The sequence below is a fragment of the Maylandia zebra genome, linkage group LG20 (assembly GCF_041146795.1).
Source record: "Maylandia zebra isolate NMK-2024a linkage group LG20, Mzebra_GT3a, whole genome shotgun sequence".
NCBI classification, from domain to species: Eukaryota; Metazoa; Chordata; class Actinopteri; order Cichliformes; family Cichlidae; genus Maylandia; species Maylandia zebra.
This window is the reverse complement of record NC_135186.1, coordinates 35,769,507-35,791,905: the sequence shown is the minus strand read 5'-3', so window position 1 is coordinate 35,791,905 and position 22,399 is coordinate 35,769,507. Positions and strand designations below refer to the sequence as shown.

Here is a 22,399-nt window from a genome sequence, read left to right as displayed (position 1 = left end):
ACAGAGTGACGCACAAACAAAGAGCCAATGCATGATTTCTACATATCTGAGGAAGACGTCTCCCAGGTGTTTTGATCCGAGGGGAACGTCGGTCAGGTGGAGTTCCTCAGTTCTTTTGTTAGGATCAGTTTGCATGATGGAAATTGCACAATGTGTCACAAAACGGCCGGAGGCCGAGCACCAAAATTCAAACCCACGTGCAGAAAACCCAAGGCGGAGGCAGAGTAAAGGGTTTAACAAAGGTTTATTTACTAACACCAAAAAATGACGTGGATTGGATTTAAGGCTTGACACGTGGGGTGTGAGGGTATTGGCCAGGGGAGTGGGGATAAGCAGGGGACAGGTCCAAGAAAGCAGCGGCAGCTGGCTGGTGATTAGGTACGTACTGGAAGAGAGGAGAGCAGTGTTAGAGCGGTAGCCAATGAAGGGTTCTGGAGAGGGTGGAAGATATGAAAATCGTCGTCTTACTGTGCAGGTGAGAGATGGAAGCGTTGAGGGAGAGGTGATGCGGTCCGGGTGGGTTTGGTGGTGTGTGGCAGCTGTCCTGAGCGGCGAAGGTCCAGAGGTGGTGTAAGGGCAGGAGGGCAGGCAGGTGAGGCAAGGAGATGATTCTAAAAGCAGGCGGGTTAACCAGATTTCCAAGACGAGTGGTTCAGTGTGATGGAGTTTTCCTGGAGTAACTAGAACACGAGATTACAAGGTTAGTAGAGCACTTGAGATTCATAGACATGATGCGTGAGGCCTGGTTACCAACATAGGGTAGTGGACGAATTGGCGAGGATGCAGTGTCAGCAAGCAGCTTAGATCTCCAACCTGATTGCTTCAATCAGCTTCAGGTGAGAGAGGCTGTAGGCCCTGCCCATGGGTGGATACCAGGGAGGTCCAGACCTTCAATGGAATTTTACAGCCACACACCCAGACCATGACACAATGTTTCTTTGATACGTAACTCTGCAAACACACAGCTGCACACGTGGACACAAACAGGTATGAGACGATGAAAATGCTGGAAATGGAAATCAATGAGCTAACAGCTTTTGTCTTAATATATCAAAGTCCCTCCAGAAGCAAGTCTTGGTGCTCAGCAGCCATCTTTGAAACTTCTGGTAAGGTATTCTGAAGCTCTTTAATTAATATGAAGAGAGCAATAAAGTTCATCTCAATGGTCACCAGGAAATAAAAACTGCACAGAACAAATAGTCTAATCAGATTTAATAAATGCTAAAAGTTTACTGGCTCTGATCAAAATAAGGATCAAAATGTGTCCCTTGCACAAGTTTCACTTCTACAAGACATGCACATAGTTACACAACAGTATGTTTAATTAACAGCTCAGATCCAGAGAGCCAGCACAGTCAGTGGCTCTGTCTCCTCCTGCATACAGGAGGGAAGCAAAAAGAAAGAGAAATCTCCCCTTTAAACTTCCCCCTTTAAGTGTAAAGAATTACAAGTGTATAAAAAAAATCTGCATAATGACATACTGTATTCTGTTTCTGAAACAATCCCCAGAGCAGGCGTTTAAAGGGCGTTCTCACAGAGTCCCTGCTTCTGGCACCGTCAGCGGAACAAATAGGCCGTTAGAACACTAAACATCTGATTTGCTCACTGCACCACCGAGGATTTCCTCAGCCTGCATATTTCATTCTGTTTAACTGTCTGCCATTATTCATTGCTGCAGTAAAATTGCAACGCTGCTCGTATCAATACTGCAAAAACCTGCTGGACAGAGTGGAAACGTTTTGATGTGGATGCTAATGCAAGTTTCAGCCACGGAAGCCAGTGAGTCCCAGGAGCATAAAACTACAGTTAGTGCTAAAGATGGTCTACTGAAAAAACCCACACTTACCAGCAACTGGACAACGCAAGGTCACACCCACCTACGAGCAAGCACTTGGTGATAGTGGGAAGGAAAAACTCCCTTTTAACAGGAAGAAACCTCCAGCAGAACCAGGCTCAGGGAGGGGCGGGGCCATCTACGGCCATCATTACATTCCATGTAAAGTCTGTTATGTATGATTGGTCTGTAGATGCACTCCAAAAATCAGGTACCACAAATCTTCTCCATGCATTCATATGATGCATGTATGTTTATACAGATTACATACTGTACATGGAAGTTAGCACGTGACATCATATTGCGGGTGAATGCTGAATAGGCAGATTTTTTCAGAAAATTGAATAGATTAAAAGACACTAACTGAAAAGGTTATTTTTCAGATTAAAAGTTGCCTTCACTGCTTCTCTGTGCTTGCAGTAAACAGATTGTGCCTGTTGAAAGTCAGGCTATTAAATCCATTTAGAGTGCGATGCTAAAAGTCGAAATATTTTGAAGTGAAGGCACTCCGTGCCGTGAAAACATGCCACACTCTCAGCTCTGTCAAGCACATGAAACAGCAGCTCGTTTATGGAGAGCAGGAGGCGGCAGAGGAGGTTTCTGCTGCCGTGTTAGCCGGGTTTTGTCAGCTGACTAGTTCATCTGCCAGAGGCTCGTGTTGGTTTCTCAGCCAAGAGGCAGACCTCTCTTAAAACTGAACTAAAGAACCAAAAACACTCGTTTGATTTACATACAGCACACACATGTACATCGTTCACGTTCATGGTCACATTAGAGATGGCTGGCCGTAAAAAAAGTTCATGTGTAATGTGTGGACACTCATTTTCCTCTCTCACATTATTTTTTCATCAGTTCAATCCGGCCCATCTTCAAGAGTTAGCACGAGCTGTGCTGTTTAGTGTTAGAACATGTCTGGTTATAGTATCAGTAAGATTGATGGTCACTCCCAACATGTCATGTATCAATGAGGAGGATTACTATTGTACAGAGATGTGTTTCAACCCACCATCTTTCCCTAAGAAGGCAGGTTTTAGTTCCTGAGCCTAACCAGCAAGTGGAAGCGACAGTAAAGTGAAGAAAAAAAAAGAGAAACTGTGTCCAAAACAAAAAGTTCTCAAGCAGACACGAATCGGTGTCCGGTTTGCTGCTAATCCTGGAAAGTACACCTTCCTATGAGGATTTTGGACATCTCTTAAACATGGCTGTTATCTCTTGGCAACTGATGCAGCTGTGGCTGGAATGTCAAGAGTAGCCATGCTAAAGGACACTGTGTGCATAATGGAGAGACACAGCAAGTACCTGACAAAGCAGCACTGTACAGGAAAACGGTGCGCACATCGTTCCCTCAACAAGTACAAGATACTTCACTCGACTGCAAAGCATGAATAACGGTAAAGGTGTTGTGTTCATGTCATCGGTGACACAACCAGCTGGTGGGAAAAATGAGTTTATGTGAACTGATGTTGAGATTTAAAGCACAATCCTGACAAAGTGCAAGATTGACGTGCACTTTAGGTCCCGTGACACACCTGGGCTAATATGGTCCCTCGCTATAACGCGGTTCACCTTTCGTGGGTGGCCTCGCTGTTTCGCAGATTTTTTTGTGTGTGCAATTTTGCATGTTTTTTTTGTTTTGTTTTCGCTTTTTTTTTTTACACCGCATTGTGTTCTGTGTCCTGATTGGCTGTAGGCCATTGTCAAACAATCCCCTCCGTGCCGTGTCTCCTTTACAGTACAGAATGTGTTCAGCTTGTTAAACATACGTAAATCTTTGATCGCTAGCAGTGTGGAAGATGCTAACCATCACACAAAAAGTTGGACTTGTGGATGTGCTAAAGGAGGGTAGTATGGAAGGTTTTGGATTATAAGGCGCATTAAGCGAAACAAAACAGTCAGGCTTGCCTGGAACTCTGAAGTCTATACCCAAACGCCATGACCAAAGATGAAAATGAGAATTGATACAACTGCAGAAGCTGGACTGCAACATGTTCACAGCTCTGCTACAGTAATACGCTTTACCCTGACCACTGCAGACTTTAGTCAAACTGTCACTGAACAGGAGAAACTAGTAATGCATCATCCACCATGTCAAATCAACAGTGGCACTACGTCGTGCAGCAAAGACAACTGTTTTATTAGCGTGGCTGTTTCTTTATATTCATGTTCAGTGATAGAGTAGAACGACTTGTTTCTGTTTTAGGGGTCGTGTAATGGTTTTATGCAAAATGGATGCAAAAAACGAAGGTTGTGCAACATTTGCGCACAACCTGAGAACAAATTCCACCTGAAATTCACAAAATATCAGCGCGGCTGTCAAACACGATCTTTCCAAATATCACGCTTTCTCTGCAGCCCTGTGACTCATCACAGGCACTAATAGAAATGTCAGAAACACTGCCTTTACAGCCTCTTACTCATATGAAAATGTGACATGTAGCATGAAATTGTACCAAAAGCTACACACGAACACCTGTGTTTGAAGCTCGTCTTACTGCCTGCTGGTTCCTGAACATGCTGCTTCATTTACAGCTCCGCACCGCGTGAGGGAACGCTGCCTTGATTTGGTTAAGTAAACAAAGATGACTGCAATCTGCGAAAATTAACTTCTAAATGCACGAGTCTCCTCACAGACGATTTTCGGATGTTAAAAGCCCTCTTTTTAGAAATTGCACTCAGTAAACCTGCTGTGGCCCTGCTGGAGACTGCACCGTCTGCAGGTCTTCACTGCACGTTCTGTCTGCGATGCCTTTACCTGCTGGATTCATAAGCCCGTTGGACGTGTCGAGTCGCTGTGACATTTAATTTAATTGAATGGATCTGAATTCACCATTTAACATGTCTGCAAGTGTTTGCACGGTGCTCCTTGGAAAGGGCATAAGTAGACTTCTTGTTCAGTTGAAACTCAGCACCCCCCCCCGCCTCTCTCTGTTCGCTCCATTTAACTGAAGCCACCAGCTACATGAATACCCATGAACAGCCAGGAGCTCTGCCAACAGCTCCATTACAATCTGCACTCTACCTCCTCTTCATCCCTCCCTCCCTCTTTGTTCTCTCTCCATCGCTTCACTCTTTTCCCCTGCTCTTCTTCTCTTGCTTCAAATCTCTCTCTACCTTGTACTCCATGGCCAAAGTATGGGGACATCTGAATGTTGCACCTGTACAAAGTCCACTGATAGTCTGGTATCTAAATAGACACGCCGGCTCCTCGTTTATGTGATACTGATAGATGCCAAAGTAGTAACTATTTCTAGTTTGCATAGATCTGAAAAGGAGTTACTCAAAGTGTCACAGGAAGCCCATTTTGATTGTTCTTTATCAGCATGTCAGTAAAATTTACTGTTTTGCAGATAAAGTGCAGTCGTATACTTTTTTTTCAGCTTCTCCTCACTGACGCCAAATTTAAGCTCCTGTAAATCTTGTTTGTAACCTCTCATCTTGCAGCAATAATGCACGCGTGAACTCAAATCATTCCCTACACAGTCTGTAGCCTGAAGCTCTCCACTGTGTTTGTGGTGTTGATGCCTTTTGGAATATTTTAATAGAGTTCTGTGAAAACTAATGTGGCTTTCTCTTGCAAATTCTAGGATTTTATTAATCTGTTTAGTCAGCAGATTCGCGTGTCTGGGCTTCACACCTGTAAAGTTCATGAATGCAGCACGCTAACCAGGCTAGCTAGCTCTGCCCTCTGGTCACGTGTGGCTAAAACAAATCAGCAGTAAATCCATCATTTATATACAGTCTGTGGTTAAACTGTGATATCAGTGCACTGGAAACAGACAAACGTTTATCTGTCACTGCTGGTAACAATTTCAGCAACACAGGCCCAAATACCTCCGCTCTGACCCTACACCCCCCTCTGACCACATGCTCCTTTCATTCAAACTGTGCAGCTCTGCAGCAGTTTGGACAGCAGGCTGTCTGTCGCTCACACATCTTTAACCCGGACGGACACCAGAGAACACGGCACGCTTTTGACTTTTGTACAGTTTTATGAAATTGTAGCTTTCATGCAACTTTGCCCAGGTGTCTAAAAAAGTTGCTAGCTGTCTCTGTAACCCAGGACTTCCTCCCTTCATCGAAACTGAGAGGACACTAAAGCATTGTCTGCATATTTTTGGCCTCATACTGTCACGTCTGCGTCTCTGCGTTTCCCTTCTTGGGCCACCTCCCCTCTCTGCGTGTGTGTGTGCGTGGATATTTGCCTCTTGTATTTCTCCTTCCCTCCTGTATTTATTTCATTCTGTCCTCTCTGCTGCTGGTCCTCCCCTTCCAGTCAGGGTGAGGGATCTGTGCGCCTCCCCATTGGTTCAGAAACAGGGCAAAGTCCCGCCCCCTCCTCTCTCTCTCCGTCTCCGCGAGGCAGAGTGAAAGTGGAGGAAGCAGGCAGACGTGTTGCAACAGATGGCTTCACCAGCGGCGGCTCGGCGGCTGCAGCACCGCCGTTAGACACACTCGGATGCAGACAGGGAGGGAGGGGAGCTCGTGAGCGTGGCTGTGGAACAAATCAAGAAAAAAAGGAAGAGAGGGAGACTTTTACCTCCTCCTCTGCCTCGGCTCACAAACTCACTCTTCCTCTCCAGACACACAGGAGCACATGCCGGTGTGAGCGCAAGTTTAAAAAACATTATTTTATGGATTTCCGAAACTAAGGGGAGTTATGGAGGTGGCGGTGTGAACCCAGCCTTCCTCCCCTTCCTGCCGGAGGGGTCAGAGGGGAGAACACCTGCTGACAGTGAGGAGTTCCTGAAGGAGGCGACGCAGCCGCAGGAGGAGGAGGAGGAGGTACAGCACTGTCTTCATGCTTCTGCAGGAGCGCCTGTGTGTGTGTGTGTTTGTGTTTGTGTGTGTCTTCAGTTCTGCTCTACTTCACTGTGTGTCACTTTCTGTGGTCAGAGCTGTTAGTCAGAGCAGCTTTGTTAATGTGTGTGTGTGTGTGTGTGTTGCTCCACTTTACCGATGTGTTCCTTGCATTAGTTTTGAGGCCATCCTGTACTTAGACTTGGTTGCAACTGTGTTTCACGTGCTTTCCCACCTTTTTCAAAGTGTGTGTGTGTGTGTGTGTGTGCATTTATTTATTGCTTCCTGATTGCTGAACACGTGGGAGTGTGTTATAGCTGCGCAACACTGAGGCCAGTCAGGATAGACGGAGAGGGAGGAAAGACAGAAAGAAGAGGTAGATGAATGGAGGGAGGGAAAGAGGAAAAAGGAAGGAAGGGAGGAAAGCTGTTCCACCCAGCTCTGTTTTTATTATAATCATATTTTTTATGCTCCACTTTACCTAAGTAACAAAGGGCTTCATGGGGAATATAAACCGTGAAAAGAGGCTGTAAAGAGCAACTCAGACCAATAGAAACCATAAAAACACAAGAAGTGTGCAACAACTACAGTGAACTGAGACGTGACACACACACCGTGCTGAGTTATGTGAGACTCCATGAATCCAGTAACAATAACTGAGCTCTTTCAAAAGCTCCGGGTGGAAAACGGTGACTTTGTTGTGTAATTATGCTGAACTCATGAAACGAGTCAGTGCTGCACAAACTTGTAATTGTTTTATACAGCTACACTAATAAAGTGCAGACACTATAAATATTCACACGCTGTGATTGGACGACACTGCAGACCTGGATAACTATTGGAGACTGAACGGCTCATTAAGATGAAACGAACTGTTTTGTACATGACTTCATGATAATGATGCTGCGTAGCACCTGTGTTTTGACTACATGTGTGTGTTAACCTGTTGTTGTGTGTGAGTGATGTAAATTACATCAGAAGGTCGGTGTGGGGCTCCCAGATAACCACGAGCCTCCAATAACACCCAGCAGGTCACTGATGGAGCGTTCAGGGTCAGGGGACGCAAAAGCTTTTAGTAGGAAAAACTGTGACGCTGTGTTTGAGGCTTTATTTGAAAGGTAACATGTTCCAGCCACGGGCGACCAGCAACTGATTGGAAATTAAGCTCACAATGAAACACTTTTTATATTTCTCCCCTTCGAACCATCTAAGCAAAAACTTTCACTGCTGACTGACCCTGGAAGACTCGCCACAAATGCTCCAAACATTCATCTCTCTCACTCTCATGAGTGAAATCAGACGTCCTCCTCTGCACCTGTGCATGGACCAGTTTCAGAATGAATACTTTGCGTGAACCTGGTGGAAAAGGTTGTTGCGATCAGTCCTTTTGTCGGCTTTGCTGTTTGTTGGGTTGGAATTCTGTTTTTTGCTGAATTAGAAAAATGAACTGTTCCCCGTCAGTACTAAGCCCCGCCCAACAGTTGGCCCTGAAACACCTCCCTGTTTATGCTCCAGTACTTCCTGCCTGGTGAAAACCTTTGGGGCAGATCTTTAAGAATTCAATATTGTTGTCTGGCCAAGAGAGCCGAGATCGTCCCTGCAGTTTTAGTTAATTATGCTGTAATACAACAATTTGGAGCCGTGGCAAAAATGAGCCAATGACAATCATCAGGAGTCAGAGACGGTGATCCAGATTGAAAAGGCCGGAAGACTGACACAGTTGTGATGTTTTGGGGGGAAATTATGCAATAAAATGTGATGAGCGATTGAGATATTATTTCTTTAGTTCCTTAGAAAGATGTCAGATATTTGTTTATAGAACTTTTGGTTTTGAGATAATCGACAGTTTTGCTTTATCTTTGAGCGCACTGATTACTAAAGACAACAGATCAAAGTATAAAGTTGAGCAGCAGCAGTACACTAAAACCTGTCCTCTGCACCTACTGTGTGTGTGTGTGTGTGTGTGTGTGTGTGTGTGTGTGTGTGTGTGTGTGTGTGTGTGTGAGAGAGATGGTGGAAACCCAGAGACCAAAATCGTAATAATTGTCAACACAGTCCCCGCCAACACTGACCACTTCAGCCCACACACACACACACACACACACACACACACACAGCACGGGGTAAATGAGGCTTATGGCTACTTTGCCACCACTGGAATGTAAACATTCACTGACCCAGACTCTTTAAATATTAACAGACACACACACACACGAGTTTTACGCTCGCCACTCAGCAGAATTAATATTTAATGCCAGTAAGTCCTCACAAAACAACAAATAGAAAATACTACAGCGTACCAGAGTATTCAGAAATAAACAATTTTCAGCGTTTGTCCTCCTAAACTGAGGAGGAGGAGTCAGTGCAGAGGAGCTGCACGGAGTTAATACGTTGTAATGCACTGCAGAGCCACCAGAGGGCAGTCTCTGCTGTCAGATGAGGCTGCTGAGCTCGGCGAGCTGTGAAAGAAGGCGAGCGGTAAAGAGAGAAAAACACAGCCACCCTGTTTGGAGGCATCGGGGGTTTAGCCCCATTGATCGAAGTCAGCCAGCCAACACGGAGGAAGCTGTGCGGCTAAAGAGGGTAACGCTAAAGACTCCACCCCACACAGGTCATCGCTGCGTGAGCCACAGGAACAAGTTATAGGAGGTCATTCGGATTTGTGTTCACACCTCTGGACACCACGTGGCACTTCTTTGTGTTCGCTGTGTAATTGAGTGTTGTGTGTTAGGAGGAGGCGGTAGAGCAGCAACAGGTGCTCGCCACCCAACTACGTGGGTTCTCCAGCATTGATCTTTGGAAAAAAATATAACCAATCATCTAAAAGAATTGATTAGTTTAAAAAGTAATAAATAATAATCGATCTGCATATTATGTAGGATTCATTTTCTGCAGCATTTTTGGCTGCAGTAAAGAATAAAGCCACAGTCTCGTGTTATAACAACGACGTAATTGTGTCATAAATGAACTACGTGTAAAAACGCTCATTAATAATTAAGGTTAATGTTGGTCATGTGACACACTTTCAGTAGCTGGACCTGCTTTCTAAAACATGTCTGTAACTACCATGATGTCACCGTTGGTTTCCATGGTTCCCAGGTGTAGTTTGAAGCCTCAATCGTATGTTGGCCACTGATTGTTGATTTTTGGGGGGTCATTTTTAAGTATTTATGATTTGTTTTGTTTTTTAGTCAGAAGTGGCCATATTTGGACGAGAGGTTTGACTGTTAAGCTCATGACACAGAAGTGACACCTGCTAATAAACAAATTCTAGAAACAAATTCTAGAAACCAAAACCTGTGTAAAGACTTGTGGGATTGTCTGAGTGACGTGTCCGGCCATATTCTTTGTTAGACGATACCATTAAAAATGCTCTGAAAGGCACAAACACAGTGACTCCATTTAGCAGCGGTGAGGCTCCGCCTGTCAGTCAAAGCGACCACGCCTCTAACTTCGAGCCCATGAATAAGGCTGAATAATTTAGTTATTAAAGAAACTGATGCCAGTGTTGGTTTGTTATAAAGCAGGATCAAACCCACAGATTTGATTTCTGCTTCTAATTTAACCCACGAGTCTGTGGGAACTGACCTGCTGTGGGAGCCTCTAGTGGCCATAAGAGGAACTGCAGTTTTTGACACTTTTGTGCTGGCTTCATTTTTTAAAAAAGTGTTGTTAAAAAAGTCGAACACTGTCCACCTCTGTGCTTCTGTGTTGTCAGGTTTGTGAAATGAAGCGAGCGGCTCAGGGCTGTGAGTTTTGTGTGTGGTACTTCTTGAGGCTTTGTTTCATATTGATGGGCGGTCACGCTGGTTTCCCCTCCATCGCTGCTCTTTGCGGAGCTGCACCGGCGCTGTGGACTCACACTGTCTGCACATATTTCAGCTTCTTTTCTTTAAGTTTGTCGAGAGTGAAATAAAAACTGAAGCAGCTTCAGGACAGACGGCTCGCTGTGACGCGTCGCATCTGTGTGTGCGTGTGAAGCGATGATGACGATGACACTGGAGCCTGGAGCCGCTTCACATCGCTGTTGTCCTTTGACCTCCCGCCCTTCTGTTCCTCTCGCTGCACTTCCAGTGTTGTCACTTCGTGTTTCATCAGAGACTTCAGCTGGTTTGTGTCACGTGACTCTGTCTCCACATGAGCTCAGACCCGTTTCAACAGTCAAAGCAGAGAATGTGTGTTTTTGCACATGAACAGAGAGTGCTTTAAAAGAACACACAGCAGTCACATGAGTGATGTCGTGTTGTGAGTCTTTTTGTGTTGCAGATAGTGAGTCTGGTCTCTAAATGTTGATTAAATATGTCACGCAGTGAAACAGCTGCTGTGTGCTGTGGGGCGCTGATTGTCAGTCGAAGCATGCTGAAATGAACTGCAGCATTATGTTACATTTGGCTCTCAACATTATTTTAAACTGTGGTGTGAAGTTGTTCAGAATGTCAAATTGAAATGTTAAAATCGCTGCGTGACACTAAATATGTATCAAATTTGCAAAAAGGGTCGATGTTCCCACAGAAGCCTCACGAGACAATTTTCAGGCTTTATTGACAATCGAATGGTCGAAAAGCTCCAACCTGAGTGAATCTTGCTCTGGGCAGCCTATCAACACCCAGCTGAGCTGCTGCAGTGCTGCTGAGCACAACGACGTCATGCCCGCACGTCAGCTGATCCTGCTGAGCAAGGTCGATACCACGGCGATGACGCTGGGTGACCTTCGAACTTGTTACAGGTTGGAGCCTGACACATGTGCAGGGTCTCACACACACACACACACACACACACACACACACACACACACACACACACACACACACACACACACACACACACACACACGCACACACACACTTCCTGTGCTTCGGTTTGTTTTCGGCACTTTCCCTCTTCCTGTTCTTGCCCTTTTCTTCTTGTTTATTTTCTCTAATATTGATTCATTTGGAAAGTCGGCGGTTTGAAGCGTGCGAGGCGGCTCGGCTTCTCTCTGTGTGTGTTTGTACTCGTATACCTGCCTCTGTGAGGACCAATGAGATTGCTTTTCCTTACAAAGTGAGGACATTTTATCCGGTTCTCAGATTATTTCAGATCTTCAAAAAGCTCTTTATGGTTCCGACCTGATAAAAAGAGGTCGGGTTTGGGTCACGTGCAGATCAAGGGTTGAATTTAGTTGTGATTTAAAGGTTTTTGTAGAGTTTCATCATATAGGGGAAGAAAGAAAAACCTCAAAAGTCCCAGAACCACAGCTGTGAAGCCAAAACGTGCTACATTATGCTGTGTGGATAATAAAACATTGAGAGGAAATTAGGGGCAAAACTACCTCTCAGGAGTCATCTTGGAAACACCTCCAGGCAGTTCTTTGGGTTTTTTAGAAGGCCTTAAGTTCACATTAGCATCTCAACCTGGGTTTGTGGCCTGGTCATTGTCTGACTCCTTGCACCATAATGTTGATTCATGCCATGAATATACACTGCTCCAAAATTAAAGGAGCAATTTGAATACAGTAATGCTGGGCGTCTGTAGTGATGTGTTAGGAATGGAAAGATGCCACATCATTTCATGAAAGTAATCAACCTTCAGGGCTGAGTTCAAAGACACCTGATGTCTTCGATGGTGCTCCGTAGTTTGGATGGCCCCCACGTGCTCGTACGCATGCCCGAGAACCTCGGACCGTGCTCCTGATGAGCCGATTGAGGATCCCCTCCCAGATCTGGACCAGGGCATCACTGAGCACCTGGACACTCTGAGGTGCAACCTGGTGACATCGGACAACAAAATGTGTTCTGTTAGATTTAGGCAATGCAAGTCTGTGGGAACCAGCCAATGATATCACTGTCACGTGGGGCGTGACAGTGGGTCCAAGGACTTCATCCCGATACTTAATGGCAGCGAGAGAAGTCTGTGCAGGAGACTCAGCGGCTGCACCTGTAAGACCAGCCCTGCTCTGTAACACCAGTCTGATTAAAAAGTGCATCAGGCAGTGATGCAGCGCAGCAGTGGAAGTGATGTGTCACCACCTGATTGGGCGTGTGTGTTTGGTTTATTGTGCGGAGCGTAAAGCACGCTGAGCGTGCATGATGCTCTGAACCAGGTTGTGACTTTGGACTGTTTTCATTGGTTGGAGATTTTAGTCAGTTTTCAGCTTGTAGTTTGTCGTCTGCATCAATAATGTGATTGGACGGAAATGTTGTTGTGTCGTTGGTCTTCTAATAACATGTTGTCTGGTCTGTTGATCTCTGGAGTTCTTCTGAAATTTACAAATTTTATTGAAAGTTTTCTTTAAAAGTTTTTTCTTAACATCCACCCAAAGCTCCTTTTTTATTAGTATTTTTCCATTTTATTGTTTTATTATATTTGCTTATCTTGAGTGGTCCTAATATTACTTCCTTTTTGTTTTGTTTCTTTCATCTTTAATTCATGTTTTTTCACTTCCTGGATGTTTGTTTCCTCACCTAGTTTTGGTTTAATTTGAGTTTTTTAACTGAAGCCTGCATGAATACTTTCCATGAGCTCAAGTCTGCTTGGTTCAGAGTAACAAAAATGTTGTTACAGTGGGTGAGCGTGAGGATCCACGTGCCCGCCTGTGTTTTTGTTTTTTCTTGACCCCTTGTTCGCATCTGCAGAGAATTTACATTACAATGCACCGAGTGTGCGTGTGCCCCAGCGGCAGAGTCCCCGCAGACTTCAAAGAAGTACAACGCGAATGCCTACTCAGCCGTCGGGTCTCCAGCTGTCCGTGTCCACGTTCAGTGTAATCTGGGCTTGAGTGTCCTCACAGGGATGGAAATCTCAGCATGTGTGAGCGACTGAGCGAGCGCCGGGTCACCGAGGTCACATGTAGAGATGTAAAGAACAGCAGGGACGCTTCTGGTCTTTAGAAACGAACACACACACACACACACACACACACACACACACACACACACAGTGGGACGAGGCTGCTCGTCTCTGTTGTGGAGCTGTTTAGATTCCACTCAGCATTACTTTTTAATTTGCTTTATCGCTGCTCTGAAAGTGAAAACTCGTCTCTGGACTCGTCCACAGTCACACGGCAGCAGTCTGCTCGTTCCCTGCAGCTCTGAGTGTGTAATGAGATGTGCAGTTTACTCAATGTGTATCCAGATGGAAAACAGAGAGCATTTTGGACCCTGGAGACTTTGGGAGAGTAAGTGCAGGTCTTTGTGGCTGCTGGAGCTGCTTTTCACAGTGTTGGAGGTAAATGTTAAAAAACACACAATTAGACCAAATGTGTAATATTTTGTAAGGAGGGAGGTGTTATTGTGTCAAATGTGCTTAATGTAGCAGTTATTAATTCTACTCAGGACAGTTTTCGTTGACCTTTTTGTTGTTGTTGTTGATCCTCATGTTGAAATGGTCTTTACAGTTCAACATAAATGATACTTAATAACATTTTAGTTCAGCTTTCAAACATGTCCCCCGGGTGTTCCTAATAAAGCGCTCGCTGAGTGCAGGAGCACTGATGCTGATTGGGGCTGATGTATCACCTCTGTTTGCATCTCTGCTCGTTCTCACTCACATTAATATCTGTGTGTTGCAAAAGTGAGACTGCTTTAAAATATTTGAAGTAAAGCTTTAAAAAAAACCTGACAGAAGTGCTCCTCCTGCACGTGCGTGATGCAACAAGCACCAAGAACCTCAAACAATCGACACAAACGGCGTCTCCGGCTACGCCAAAGGGAAAAGGAAGATATCATGCTGGTAGCAAAGTTAGGAGGCAGCCTCAGACTACAGAACCTCAAGAAAAGGAACAATTATTTTAGTGAGTAATAAAAGTGTCAGGACAGAATAGAAATAAAAGAATAGAAGATTATGTCTCACTGTGTCACATGAGTCTATTTACTGTCGTGTACTCGCTGGCAAGGAGACTGCTTAATTCAAAAAACCCTCAAATTAAACATACAGAAGCATTATAAATAGAATAATGCAGAAGGTGGCGTGCAAAATCACATTTGCATGGGCAAATAATAGAAGGATTACATAACTGTCATCATGCACACATTGATATATATAAATCATCAAGAGTGAAACAGCATATTGTGGAATGAGAGCCATAAAAACGTAACATGTTTTTCAAATATAACACAAATGATTGAAGGTAGAGTTTTTTTTATTCTAGCTGCAGTTACTGTTGCATGTTATGCCCTTCAAACTCAAACACGGCACCCTCAGCTCAGCTAATGGGAAACACACACACACACACACACACACACACACACACACACACACACACACACACACACACACACACACACACGTGTGATACAGAATTTGATCTGCGTCATAACATGGAAAGTAAAAAAAAGGTGCCAAGTAGCCCACGTGTTGGTGTATTTGCATTTTGTTATTTCCTCTGCATGTGAATGGAAAAACAAACTGTCTGTTATCTAAGAGGTTCAAATTTCACATCCAGGAAATCCCGTGTGGACCTGATGCAGGGCGCTGAAGCTGGTGCGTGTAAATATTGCATGCAAAGGGAAAGATGTCGTAGCGTTCTGAGTCTGGATGATTGTGTCCGTTGTGTTTAATAAACTAAAAAAATCTGCTGCTGACATCAGTAACCACAGATGTGAACGACACTCGGTCGGTCAGTGTGTCCTTTGAACATTTCATTTTATTATTATTCCTGTAACATAATCATAACACTGTATTAAATGTAGTAATCACATTACTGTTATCTATCAAACTAATATGTAGTTACTGTTGTTACATTCTTTAATTATCTGCACGATGGGTGGTAAAAGAATTTGGGAAGGAAAATAACAGAGTGGTATCCAACGTTTGAGCAGTTTGAGCAGTGGTGATGTGAATGCAAACTTTACTGCACGAAAAACAAAAGCACGACGTAAAGTTCAAACTGCAGGTCAGAAACAACCGTCCACAACTGGACAACGCGACATTGACTCTTTAAAAGCTCCCGCCAAGACTGCATGCTAACACCAAGCTAGCAGCAAGCAATGCCCAATCCAAGCAGCCGGAGCAGATCCTAACAGGAAACAGGCACACTGCATCTCACGCCACGCTGTGCTGTAACACAACAGAACAGTTACTTTATGTGGGTAGGTTCTCACTCATCCAGGTCATGGTAACCTAGAGAGAGCTGAATGAAACCACTGGTGAGAGCTTGCCCGACCACCCAGTGTGACCAATAGGGGTCACCTGAGGTAAGGTGCACGGGGAAGGATCTCAAGACTGAAAGCTGATAGCTGGTGTCACAAGCCATCACCTCTGTCAGCCATGTAACAACAACAACAACTACTTCATATGGGGAGTAGTTAATGTAGTAAAATGTAATGCATGTAATGACCTCAGCCCTGTGGCCTTCAGGGTCCTTTAAATCTGCAGGTGTTTCTGCTGTTCGGCATCTGGTCATGCAAAGTCCCAGTCAGGATTAATGGAGACCGGATTCATATTCCTGAGTCTGAATGGGAAAAACCATTACTTCTGTTGACCCCTGATCTCTGATAGTTTTCTGATATCATTTCTGTGGACGATGTTTGCAGAAACTCAACCTTCTCCCAAGAACATTTAGCCTTCCTCTTGTTTTAGGCTGTAAGAAGACATCAATCTTTGGGATGTTCTTTTTCCGTTCGTCACCTTCTCACTGTGACTGCAATGACACCTGCGGCCTCCAGGGAGCGCCGACAGCATTCCCAGTCGTCCCCTTCTGAGCCCCGGCACGCCGCAGTGTTTTCTCGGCGGTTCTGTTTGCCGTGTGACTTTTCATCAGCGTCTCATAAATCGCCTCATAAATCTCCTCCACTTTAATTGTCCTTTTCACTTTGTTTCATTTAGACAGAAGGTCACTTAGGATGTACAAAAAATACAGCTGGAACAGCTCTGATTGGTGTTCGCCCTCCTCGCACTGTTATATTTAAAACCCCTCCTCGCCCTCCCCCTCACTGTAGCAGAATTGATGAAATTGGTAATCGTTATAGACCGCTGCTTTGGAGCGGCTGACCTTCAGAGACGCTCGGTGAGAGCGATGGAGGGAGGCAGGAGGGGAGGTTTTAGTTTTTAATGAATGTAAATTCTTCATAGAGCAGCAGTTTTAAAGCGCGATGCTCTCTGCAGCAGCAGTGGAGCCAAACTAACTGCAGGCTGTAAGAAGTCATTTGACTGTGGAACATCCACAACTGCTGTGATAAATCAGAGACAAAGACGACGAGGAGAGGAGGAGTCTGCTGTTTAAATGGTAACACTAAATCCACATTTACTGCCAGAGGTTTCTGGGCCCAGTCTGAACCTGTCTTTGCTTTTCCTGTGAAAATCTGCTAATTCTGTCCTGAGCAATCAATAAAAATGATTGCTTTTTACTTCATGCTCTCAAACTCTACTGATATGAGCCGGTGTGGGAACCCATCGTCTGGTCTGCTGACTTAGCCTCTGGGGATAACGGCTGGTATTTAGTGTAGTCAGCAGTCATCAGGATTAAGCTTCTAGAAGCAGATACTGAAGGAGCTCATAAAAATGATATTTTCATTGTCAGGCTGATGGCTTTGAACAATAATCTGTACACACACTGTTTATTTTCTGCTTTACAAAGTCCGCTCCAGTTTGATGAAATCAGTGAGTTCTACATTTCTGTGGGTGAAGATCCCAAGGCTAGCTCCAAACCCCATCCAAAAAAGTCATTTAGGATAAAATGATTCTAGTTCTTTCTGCGTGTTGGTTAGAGCAACTATTTTATTTTGGTTTCTTCCCAGATGGTTGAGGACAGCTGAGGGGAAAAGAAACCTGTATATTGTGGTAGCGTTAGCGACAGGGTTGAGGTCATCACCAGCGATGACTTGGACCTCACAGGGTTAGAAGTTGGACAAGTGGACCCAATACTACAGATGGAGTCCCTTATATTCAGTAGTTTGATCAGTACAGAAGGCCAACGAGGTAATTATAATGAAACTGTATTCATATTTTATAGTTTTTATTCAGTTTGAGCAAGACTGTGGCTTGTTTGCACAAGATGTGTGAACAAGCTGTTGTCTTGTGGATAGAAGAAAAGCATCTTCTTACCCTCAGTTATTTACCTTGTATGTAAAATTTAACTGTGAGTGTATTAACTGAGGATAAGCAGCAAACAGCATGATGTGAGGTGAGCTTATTTAAAAAGAACAAATCTGTATCTGATTTCGCACTTTTTAGCTATAAAATCCTTCACAGGGACAAGAAAGTAAAAGAAAATGTCATAAAATCCGACTTTAGAAATCAGTCATCAAGGAGAGTTATAACCCGTGCGTCTCTGATGTGGTCTGTGCACGGCGGTGGGAGAAGTTAGAGGTGTCTTCTTAAAAGCTTAAAATCTTCAAGATAACATCCACGTGTTTTAGTGCCGCTGGCGTCGCCGAGCATGTTGGGTACGTCTGAAGTGGAAGTGCTGAATAAAACAGCAGCAGTCAGACATGATCTCATGATGGCCCATCGGATGGAGGCGCACACAAAGAGCTGGATAGAGAATTAAACTCTCCAGCACCGTCTCCAGGAGAGGTACTGATTAGGTCACTGTGTGTGTGTGTGTGTGTGTGTGTGTGTGTGTGTGTGTGTGTGTGTGTGTGTGTGTGTGTCCGTGGGGCTCCATTAGCAGTGACACGCTGTGCAGAAATGGAGCAGAGTGATTCAGACTGACAGAACAGGGTGAAGACAGACAGCAGGAGGAAGTGAAGTGAGTTTCACATGAAGGTCACAGATGATTTTCTTGTCCCCCGCGGGAAACCTGTTGGTGGTCGAAACGACTGTTACCACGGTCACGGACACCGACACCATCCCAAAATACTCTGCTTGCTTTCACTGCTTCATCTTCTACAGCGGGGACACACCTGATGACTGAATACTTGTAGAGTTCATGTCCTACAGCTATCCCGGGATCAGCTACCGGATCGACCCACATTTTCCAACATTTGTTTTGACAAAGACTTTTAAAGGACAGACAACAGTTTGACACCTGCTGTATAGTTTCTCTGATATCTCATGTCCAGGGGTTCGTCTGTAGGGACAACATTTTAGCAAATCCTCGATAACATTTCAAACACGTCTCTAAATGCCGTGCTGGGTTTACCAGCAAAAAGCATGAGCTCCTCGCAACTTTCCCAAAAAGCTGAATTGTCTATGAATCATTAGAAACTTCAGAAACTTGCTGTGTCTGTGTTTCCCTTACGATCGTGCAGAGGTCACCATGTTAACGCGTTACACCACCACTGTTTGGCAACAGTGTTACAGCGTTACTGTAAATACATTACATTTTTCAGTATTTACATTACAGTAACAATTATGCTGTTACATCCATTACAAAGGTTCTTCAGTTATCTTATTTTTACTGCACAAAAAGACAAGAGCATGATTATAAATAGCAAACTGTATCCAAGACAGCAACAACTGCGTTAGACTGCTAACACAGCGAGCATGCTAACGGTGAGCTAGCCAAGAACCCAGAGTGCAGCCCAGCAGTCGGACCCTGAACTTCAACAGGTAACAAGTAGTAATTAAGTAATGTACTCCAGAAGAGTAACGGATAATGTGTAATATATAAACACGTCTCACACCTGCCTCACCTCATAAAGAACACTGTTATCACACAGTGAAGTGTCATTTCTCAGCATGATGTTTCCTAAATATGAACCAAGTAGTTTTTGTTTCATGATCTTAAAAATGAAGTAAAAACAATAAGTGAGTGTAAACAAAACGAAGGTCAAAGCTCCCAAATGATCCACATCTTCTCTCTGACCATCTTAGTGCACCGCCCCCCCTCCATCCTCCAAATGTGCACAATGGTTATATATCGCCCATCATCATCATCATCACTGCCGCTGCTTCAGGGCACTGCCGGCAGTATCTGACATAACAGTATTTCTCGATGCCCTGGGATGTCTGTTATCTTTTTCTCTGGCTTTTAGCTCTTTTTTTTTTTTTCTAGATATGGCTATTTTTCCCCAAAAGCTCCTCATTATACGTGTAACATCTTTTTGTCCAGTGACTGCTCCCCCATTAGCACGTGATCGTGCTCTCACGCAGCACGCAAAGCTGTCTGTGACTGGACTCTGTCAGTGAGCGAGCAGCTGTTGCAGGGTTGTTTTAGTGGTTTGTTACCCAGATGTTGCTGTCAGATAGGTATGAAGAAACTCTGTGTGGTTGTTATGTACCTGGGGAACATTTGAATCTGATCTCAGTTTACTTCTGTTAGATTATAAACAAACACATTTTTCTATAACATATCTGCTCCTCATGTTGGAAGGCCAAGTGAAGTGTGTAATTGCTCACTTACAAAGAAACGAACAGTCTGTAATTTTTATTGTAGTTTTATTTTAATGCAGAGAAACAGAATATCAACTAAAAAATCCAGAAAAAAACAGAAAAATATAAAAGGTTACTTTGCAGTTTGGCTTTTCACTCCACATTTTGAAGGTTAGTTTGGCCTCAGACATGTTTTTTTTTTTTTTTCTTTTCATAGGATCTCTGAAAAAAATCAAACGTACAGCTCTGCTATCACTTCCAACATAAATGAAGACAGGAAACTAAACAGCAGTGACGTTTGTAGGGTTACTGAAGTTGGGCTAGCTGGTATATAATGATGTGCTACGTGATCGCTAGCAACACAGCTATGTTAGCATAACATAAACAGTGAAGCTGGAGGACGAACACTAACACTTTTCCACTTATAAAAGTTAACGTGAAGGTTCCTCATGGTTAGAGACAAATGCAATCGCATGGCAGGATGCTGTAAACGGACCAAACTTCAGTCAGGAGAACAACTGAGATAATCCATCCACAATACGAGGTTAGTCATTAATATACTGCAACAACATGGGAATAGAGCCGCTGCCAGAGAATTCAACATTAATGAATCAATGGTACAGAAGTGGAGGAAGCAAGAAGAATGAGTTTAATAAAGTTTGATTTATCTGACTGCTTTGTTTCGCTTAATGTGCCTTATAATCCCGTGCACCTTATGGTCCGAAAAATACGTACTGCACACTGCAGTTTAATGTTGCAAAGCACCTCTTTTTAACTTCAGTGGATATTATACATGGTTATGCTCAGGATATGTCAGCCCATTTCTACTGGAAATGCCTTTTTGTTAAACTTTCAGCAAGGAATTTGCATTTGCACTGTTACATTTTTATAAAGCTTTAATGTACATAAAAACCAGCTTCTTGTTTAAGTGAAAATAAATGGAAGGTTGTCTTTTTGCGCTAGTAATGTTGTGGAGTTGTATTTTGTCTCGCATCAATTATATCGTCGGTTATATCGTTATCGCAAATTTTCAAATATATATCGTGATAAATATTTTTGGCCATATCGCCCTGCTCTAGTTATAAGTTTACAGCATTAAAAAGCATGTTAGTGTAAAGTTTTCCACATAAGCTTCACTTTTCACACTTTATTGTAGCAAAACATTTTTTATCCCAAATACAGGTTTTTTTCTTTTCTTCTTTTAGTGGTTTTATGGCACCGACACAGGTGATGGATTTATTTCTAAACTGTCCCAGAAGTAGCTGCAGGAGAGGAAGAAGGGCCAATATCATTAATGTTTAGAGAGTAGAGGAACAAAGGAGAAAGAAGACGAAACAAGGATAGAAGGAAAAAGATTAAAGGATGGAAGAGGTAAGGAAAAAGGAAGCAAAGGGGGAGAGAAAGGACAGAAAAGAAGGAGGGTGATGAAGAGGAAAGAAGGTGAGGATGAGAAACAACGATGGCTGAAAAGCTTTTCACTGAAGCATGAAATGAGAATTGGGGGATTCTTTTACACACTCGTGCACAAAATCTCGGACCCATCACCTCCTAAAAAAGCTCCTCCTCTCCTTTCTGACCTGGTGGCGCCTCCCTGTGTATGTGGAGGCGTCAGAGCAGCACTCGTCGATACGAAACAGACGAAGAATCTGGAAACTGGAGATTCTCTCAGATGTCGATCACTCTGCTCCCTCAGAGTGCTGCTGCTGCTCAGCGTTTCTTCAGTTTTCCTTTAAATTCATTTGCCACTTGCTTTTCTCTACAGATACTTTTCATTTATACACATGCACGTCCTTCAGTTTTTAAAAACATAGTGCCGTCAGAAAGAATCAAGTTAAGTGATATTAAATGGGCATTTGACATCCGTAGTGAACTCTGCAGTAAAGAAACAGGAAAGGTCATCTTACTTCAACGTAAAACAGAAAAAAATCAAAGCATCAAAGAGCTGCAGTGCATTCTCCAGCCAGTTACATTTGTACAGTTTCTGCCGTCTACCAACCAAAATCCACAACAAGACTTTTAGTGTGTTCCTCTATGGAGGCGTAGAACTGAACTGTGCTGTCAGTAATGCAAGGTTGCTGAATAGCCCTAAACTGACCCCCACTGGACTCGGCATTGGGGAATTTTAAAATATTTCATAAACTACCCGCTAAGCAGTTATGAAACAAACCATTAACCTTCAAAGTAAAAGCTGTGCAATTTTTAAAAAAAAGTAGCAAAGCTTTTATACCAAAGCTAACCATTCTCGGTGGTCAGTTAGCAAGTATTTGCAGATAAGTGCTCGAACTCGGGCGTTCGCGTGTCTCAAGCCTCATCTCAGTTCAGCTTGTTTCTCCGTGTTCTTGAGGGATGCCTGAAAACAAACAAGCCTTTTAAAATCTCACCGTTGAGGTGCACAATTTAACAGTGCTTGACAACAGCTTTGACTCTCCCTGTTGGACTGATTGGCTAATTGTTAGTCGCTATGGCAATGCTCATTTGGTCAATTGTTTCAAGAAACAGCTGTTTCATGTTACAGTGCAGGACCGAGCCCGTCAG

The 22,399-nt window shown here is 43.8% G+C and overlaps 1 protein-coding gene and 1 long non-coding RNA gene across 6 annotated transcripts in view; one reads left to right on the top strand and one right to left on the bottom strand.

The window, feature by feature from the left end:
- Positions 1-234: 234 nt before the first annotated feature.
- LOC101479136 (uncharacterized) lies at positions 235-1,886 on the bottom strand. Its single transcript, XR_191823.4, has 4 exons — positions 1,847-1,886; positions 755-965; positions 469-680; positions 235-385 (listed from the first exon to the last, which is right to left on the bottom strand). It is a non-coding gene; the product is annotated as an uncharacterized LOC101479136 (long non-coding RNA).
- A 4,339-nt stretch (positions 1,887-6,225) lies between these two features.
- Positions 6,226-22,399, top strand: part of LOC101479993 (extracellular sulfatase Sulf-2) — a 114,281-nt gene continuing 98,107 nt past the window's right edge. For 4 of the 5 annotated variants that reach the window (XM_076878438.1, XM_076878436.1, XM_076878437.1 and 1 more), the window contains exon 1: positions 6,227-6,616. The gene's annotated coding sequence lies outside the window, so the exon portion shown is untranslated. Of the gene's footprint in view, positions 6,617-22,399 lie in introns of all 5 variants that reach the window. The other variant, XM_076878439.1, reaches the window with a different exon arrangement.